Genomic DNA, 7,444 nt, shown 5'->3' on the forward strand with positions numbered 1-7,444 from the left:
CAGAGTAACAAGCCTAGCCAAGGTAAGAAGGAAATGCAATCTAGGAAGGAAATAAAACTATAATGGTGTACTATGTCAAATATATCATATCTATAACCATACTTACACATCTCGTAACACTAGTTCATGTAGTCCATTACTATTCTTCCTTCACTTCTCAATTATAATACAGTGATTACCTTACCTTATCCCCCGTCCCCCTATTTTAGACATCTAGCCTTTTCTGAAGATCCAGCTTTTCAGTATAATGTCCAATAATACTATGATACTGACAGTAGGTGTGTGCAATTCCAGAGTCTTAGGCGAGTGGCCTGTCCCCTCCCAGAGTGAACTTTGGTTGAATAGAAAGAGCACCATTCTGCCCAGGCCAGACCCTTAAGTGAACCAACACTTAATAGCTCTGTTGATACTTTGGTGGTTGTTGCTGCAACTGCTGATGATGATAAGGAGCTTTTTGTTGTTAAAGTCTTTATCCATTTAAAAAACATGTAATTATTGATTATCTAGGCCCTCTGATTTCTGTAAGGTCAGGATTAATCTCTTTTAAGGAAAAAGGCTTTTCTCCTTGTCTAGAATGTCTTTTCCCCACTGCCTATCTTGAAAATCCTGTTCTGTCCTTAAAATGCAGCTGCAAGTATTGCCTACTCTGTATAACATTCTCTGAGTCCCCCCCACGCCCATTGCTATATCTTGTAATTGCCTCTATCATCACACCATTCACAGTGAGTCAAGAGTATTCACCTCCATGTCTGTCTCTCTTACAGAAATCTCTGTGCTGCTCTCTTCAGTCCACAATGTGGCACACAACCCATTAACATTTGTCAACTGAGTGAATGACTGAATGAATAGGTGAGTGGCACCAGGGCCAAAGACCCCACAAGTAGTAAAGAGGAATGCTGGACTTCAGTGTTGGACTCTCATCCCCACGGCCACGTTTACTCCACACCACAGTGCTTTACACTTTGGGAATTTCAAATCCAGGAAGCTTGTTTTCTACCCATGATTCATAGGCACAAGCTGCCATGAACCCTGTATGTTTTTCCTGTCCTTTTTCTCCTCCTCACCCTTCCTTTGATGAAGGGCAGATTTCCCAGAATTGCCCCTGGGACTGGGTTTTACAGTGAGTGTTGTAAGAAAACAGAGTGGACTGTCACCAGACTGAGCTCTAAACAATCAAAAGCAAGATAGAACTCCTTTCCTTGAAGTCTTCCTATAAGGATTGCTTCCATTTCTTGTATGTTTACTCTGTGTTTGACATGTCATTAAGTCTCTTCATAACTGTATTTTTGCATACTTTATTTAATCATAATAATCACACTTTGTCATAACAACAAAATCATAACTAAAGACAGTAATCATAATAATTCCTAGTACGTCTTATTTCACAAATGGGAAACTGGAACTTATAAGAGAGAATGCCAATTGCCCAAAGCCACATGGTTTTAGCAGAATGGGACCCAAGCCTGCCCAGGCATGTGTGGTGCCAAAATCTACACTCTTCAGGTAATAGAGCCCATCAGAAAGGGCAGGGAACTTTATGAATTAATATTCATTGGGATAATATATATCTATCATGCTTTGTGGACACCCAGCATCTTTGAACATTTTTCCTATATTTGATAATTTTTCCACATTTATGTATTTTTTACATTGACGTATAGTTAACTTACAATTTTGTACTAATTTCTATATAACAAAGTAAGTTACATATGCATGCATTATTTTTCAAATTTTTTTCCCACTATGGTCTAATAAATTGAAAGTATTTCCCTGTGCTGTATAATAGGATCCTGTTGTAAATTTATCTATTTTATATGTAGTAGTTTGTATCTGCTAATCCCAAACTACTAATTTATCCTTCTCCTACCGCCATCCCCTTTGGTAACCATAAGTTTTACTATGTCTTTGAGTCTGTCTCTGTTTTGTGAATAAGTTCATTTGTATCATATTTTAGATTCCACATATATGTTGTATCATATGATATTTGTCTTTGTCTGACTTACTTCACTTATGATAATCTCTAGGTCCATCCATGTTGCTGCAAATGGCATCATTTCATTCTTTTTTATGGTTGAGTAGTATTCTATTGTGTTTATATATCACATCTTCTTTATCCATTCATCTGTTGATGAGCATTTAGGTAGCTTCCATGTCTTGGCTATTGAAAATAGTGCTGCTGTGAACATTGGAGTGTGTGTATCTTTTTTTTTTGGCCGCATCCATAGCATGTTAAAGTTCTGGGACAAGGGGTTGAACCTGTGCCATAGCTGCAACCTGAGTTACAGTAGGATTCTTAACCTGCTGCACCACCAGGGAACTCTATCATGTGTCTTTTTTTTTTTTTTTTTCTTTCTTTTAAGGGCCACACCTGCAGCATATGGAGGTTCCCAGGCTAGGGGTCCAATTGGAGCTGTAGCCACCAGTCTACACTAGGGCCACAGCAACGAGGGATCCGAGACCTGTGACTTAGACCATAGCTCACGGCAACACCAGACCCTTAACCCATAACAAGGTAGGGATGGAACCTGCGTCCTCATGGATGCCAGTCAGGTTCATTAACTACTGAGCCACTACAGGAACTCCTATCATGTGTCTTTTTGAATTAGAGTTTTCTCTGAGCATATGTCCATGGGTAGGATTGCTGAATCATTCAGCAGTTTTATTTATAGTTATTTAAGGAATCTCTGTACAGTGTTCCATAGTGGCCACAACAGTTTACATTCCCACCAGCAGTGTAGGAGAGTTCCTTTTTCTTCACACCCTCTCCAGCATTTTTTATTTGTAGGCTTTATAATGATGGCCATTCTGACAAGTGTGAGGTGATAGATACCTCATTATAGTTTTGATTTGCATCTCTCTAATAATTAGAAATGTTGAGCATCTTCATCTTTTCATATGCCCATTGGCTATATGTATATCTTCTTTGGAGAAATGTCTGTATGGGTCTTCTGCCATTTTTTTATTAGGTTGGTTTTTTTTTTTTGCTGCCTAGTTATATGAGCTGTTTGTATATTTTGGAAATTAAGCCCTTGTTGGTCACATCATTTGCAAATACTTTTTCCAGTCTGTAGGTCGTCTTTTCATTTTGTTTATTGTTTCCTTTGCTGTGCAAAAGCTTATAAGTTTGATTAGGTCCCATTTGTTTATCTTTGCTTTTACTTTTATTGCCTTGGGAGACTGACCTAAGAAAACATTGCTGCTACCTATGTTAGAGAATGTTTTGCCTATGTTCTCTTTTAGGAGTTTTAGGGTGTTGGGTCTTATATTTAAGTCTCCAAGCCATTTTGAGTTTATTTTTGTACATGGTGTGAGAGTGTGTTCTTGTTTCATAATGTACATGCCGCTACCCAGTTTGCTCAACACCACTTGCCAAAGAGACTGTCTTTTTCTCATTTTATATTCTTGCCTCCTTTGTCAAGATTAATTGACTCTTGGTATCTGGGTTTATTTCTGAGCTCTTTATTCTGTTCCATTGATCTGTATGTCTGTTTTTGTACCAGCACCACATCATTTGATAACTGTAGCTTTGTAATATTGTCTGAAGCTCTGGGAATGTTATACCTCCTACTTTATTCTTCTTTCTCAGGATTGCTTTGGAAATTCTGGATCTTTTGTGGTTCTATATAAATTTTAGCATAATTTGTTCTAGTTTTGTGAAATATGCCATGAGTTATTTGATAGGAATCACATTAAATCTATAGATTGTTTTGTGTATTAGCCATTTTAACACTATTAATTCTTTCAATATAGGAGCATGGGATATCTTTCCATTTCTTTGAATCCTCCTTAATTTCTTTTATTAATGTTTTATAGTTCTCAGAATAGAAGTCTTTCACATCCTTTGTTCGGTTTATTCCTAAGCATTTTTAAAGTGATTTTGAAAGATATTATTTTAATTTTCCCTTTCTGATATTTCGTTGTTAGTGTAAAGAAATGCAGCCGATTTATGTATGTTAATCTGTATCCTGCTACCTTGCTGAATTTATCAGTTCTAGTAGTTTTTGTCTGATGTCTTTAGGGTTTTCTTTTCTTTTTTTTTTTTTTTTTTTTTGTCTTTTAGGGCCACACTGGCAGCATATGGAGGTTCTCAGGCAGGGTCAAATTGGAGCTGTAGCCACCAGCCTTTGCCAGAGCCACAGTAATGCAGTATCTGAGCCACATCTGCAACCTACACCACAGCTCACAGCAACGCCAGATCTTTAACCCACTGAGTGAGGCCAAAGATCGAACCCACGTCCTCATGGATGCTAGTCGGGTTCATCCACCACTGAGCCATGATGGGAACTCACTGAGCCATGATGGGAACTCCCTTTAGGGTTTTCTATATATAAGATCTTGTCATTTGCATATAATGATAATCTTACTTCTTCCCTTCCAGTTTGGATACCTTATTTTTTTCCTCTAACCATTTCTTTTCTTTTTTTTTTTTCTTCTGTACAGCATAGTGACCCAGTTACACATACATGTATACATTATTTTTTCTCACATTAACATGCTCCATCATAAGTGACTAGATGTAATTCCCAGTGCTACACAGCAGGATCTCATTGCTAATCCATTCCAAAGGCTCCCAATCCATCTCATTCCCTCCCCCTCCCCCTTAGCAACCACAAGTCTATTCTCCCCAATTTGGATACTTATCATTTCTTTTTCTTGTCTGATTGCTGTGGCTAGGACTTCCAATTCTATATTAAGAAGAGGTGAGAGTGGGCATCCTTGTTTTGTTCCAGATTTTAGTGGGAAGGCTTTCAGATTTTCACCATCAAATATTATGTTGGCTGTGGATTTGTCATAAATAGCTTTTATTATGTTGACATATATTCCCTCCATACCCACTTTGGTAAGAGGTTTTATCACAAAAGGACATTGAACTTTATAAAATGCTTTTTCTGCATCTATTGAGATGATCATGTGGCTTTTGTGTTTTATTTTGTTGATGTCGTGTATCACATTGAACCACCCTTTGACCCTGGAATAAATCCAACTTGATTGTGGTGTGGCAATTTTCCACATTAAGAGTATTGTCTCCCAAAGGTGGAAACCAGACATTTACTCTTCTGCAAAAAGGGACAATCCCACTCAACATCCATACCAGGCCCAACTGAATGAATAAATGAATGGAGTTCACAAAAACAGAAGCAATAGCAAGTATATAGTCCCTTCTAATCCACTGCATTCTAAAGGAGTGAACAGAGATCTAACAAGCAGACAGCAGTCTCATAGAGAGAGACTCCAATCTTGGGCCATGGAGCTTATGAGCTACATGGTTAAGAAAGCACTAGTCCCTCCCTTTAGGTAATCAGGGGTCAGGATACCAGAGTTATATGGCATAATAAAAGACTGGCTCCAGTCCTACCCTAATATTTCATGACTTCAGGGAATACCAGATCTTCCTCTGGCATAATGAGGAAGCTGGGGACCAAGGCTTGCCATTGTATTTGTAAGATACAGTTAGCTATTGGCTTGGACCCCAGCAACCTAACAGCATTCAGGACCAAAGAAGTACCAGCCCTTCCTCTGGTATGATCAGACTGCTAGGCTTTAACCTTCCTGGTTGACTGGAATTAATTGCTTTAAACACAAGGCTATCACCAGTTTGCATGAAATTTTTGGAAGGCATTTTCTGGAAGGCAGCATATAGAGCTGGACAAATTCATTTTGGACAAATTTCCCCTTTCTCTCCTATGCTTTCCCAATCTCTCTTGCAGTAAAGGCATAGGTGTGTGATTTAGTTTTTGCCAGCCAGATGTACACATGTGAGATTTTGGTTTAGAAGTATGGTAAAAATGCAGGAGCATGAAATCCATTTCCTAGAATGGCTAATAACAGAGGCCCTTGGTTTCTGGTGACAGTTATAGTAACTCTGGAATCCAGGGCCCAGCATCAAAAGTACCTGTTATGGAATTTCCTTCATGGTGCAGTTGGTTAACAATCTGGCGTTGCCACAGCTGTGGGACAGGTCACCACTGTGACGCAGGTTAGAACCCTGGCCCAGGAACTTCCACATGCCATGGATATGTATATGAGATTGGACACCACACACCTGGCTGTAGATCTGGTGACAGCAGCTTCCCTGACACACCAGCTTCCACAGACTATTCCATGGGCTTCTCCACATTGGCAGCTAAACATGCAAAGCATCTAAGATTCTCCCACAAGCTCTGGCTTATCCCATGCACCAGTGCTTCAGAGAAAGTTGCTAGCGATTTTCTCTGACCCTGTAATTGCTTCTTCCTGCCTTCAAGTCACATTATCCACAGTCATGCAAGATCTAATTCCTACACTAGATTTGTGATATCCAAAATATGTAGTTTTCTTTCCTTGACTGAACTGTGACTGATCCAATCAATAAAATGAGAAGTAGGGTGTGTAATAACATGTGGATTCTAGTCTTAGCTGTGTCCCTTATAGCTGTGTGATGTTCTGTAAATTAACACATACTCAACATCTCTGAGCCTTAGTTGTTTCATTGTAAAATGGGCATCATAATACTTACCTCATGAGCTTGGTGATAATTAAATGAGGATTTTTAAAGTGTTGAGAACATCATAGACTCAGTTCTCAGGCCCTTCCATTTTAAGACCAACGTTTAGAAACCAAGTGCAAGTTTTCACAAGCTATGGATTTTTAAATTTTTAGAAAACAAAAATTTCACTTTTAAAAACTTAAGAAGTGTGGAGCATAACATATATTTGATTGATAATGAATTGCATAATGGCTCAAGCAATAAAACAAAAGCAGTAGAATAGCTAAGAATTCATCGTACTTACATGGAGAGGATCATCAATGGCTTTGAAAGCAGTTCTACCAAGTGTATAGTTCTCCCAGTCTCAGTTTGAGTCTCGGTTTTCTCCTCAGTTACTGCATAGAAGGCTAAATGTGGAGTCTTCCCAGTTCTATCAGTCTAGGACCCTGAATGTGAGCTCTGATGGCAATAGATGATGGTTACTCAGTCTAACTCCTACTCACCAAATGAGAAAAGTGGGAGATAATAGATTCTTCCCAGCCCTTGAATGTGATAATTTAAAATAATAATAATGGCATGATATGTATAATAAAGCATTTTACTGACTGTTTTATAAACAATATAAAGGAAGTTCCTGTCGTGGCTCAGCGGAAACAAATCTGACTAGCATCCATGAGGATGCAGGTTTGATCCCTGGCCCCCCTCAGTAGGTTAAGGATCCGGCATTGCTATGAGCTGTGGTGCAGGTTGCAGACGTGGCTTGACATAGGCCAATGGCTACAGCTCTGATTCAGCCTCTAGCCTGGGAACCTCCATATGCCATGGGTGTGGCCCTAAAAAAAAAAGACAAAAACAAATATATATATATATATATATATATAATTTATACTCATAATCCCAATGATTCAAAATTATTCTTGTTCCCCTTTTACAGACAAAAAAAATATTGAGACAGAAAAAGCTAAGTAGCTCTCATAA

The sequence above is a fragment of the Sus scrofa genome, chromosome 1, assembly GCF_054392235.1.
Source record: "Sus scrofa isolate SSC_HxYL_T2T_F1_AM1 chromosome 1, Sscrofa_HxYL_maternal_Yorkshire_Landrace_v2.0, whole genome shotgun sequence".
NCBI lineage: Eukaryota > Metazoa > Chordata > Mammalia > Artiodactyla > Suidae > Sus > Sus scrofa.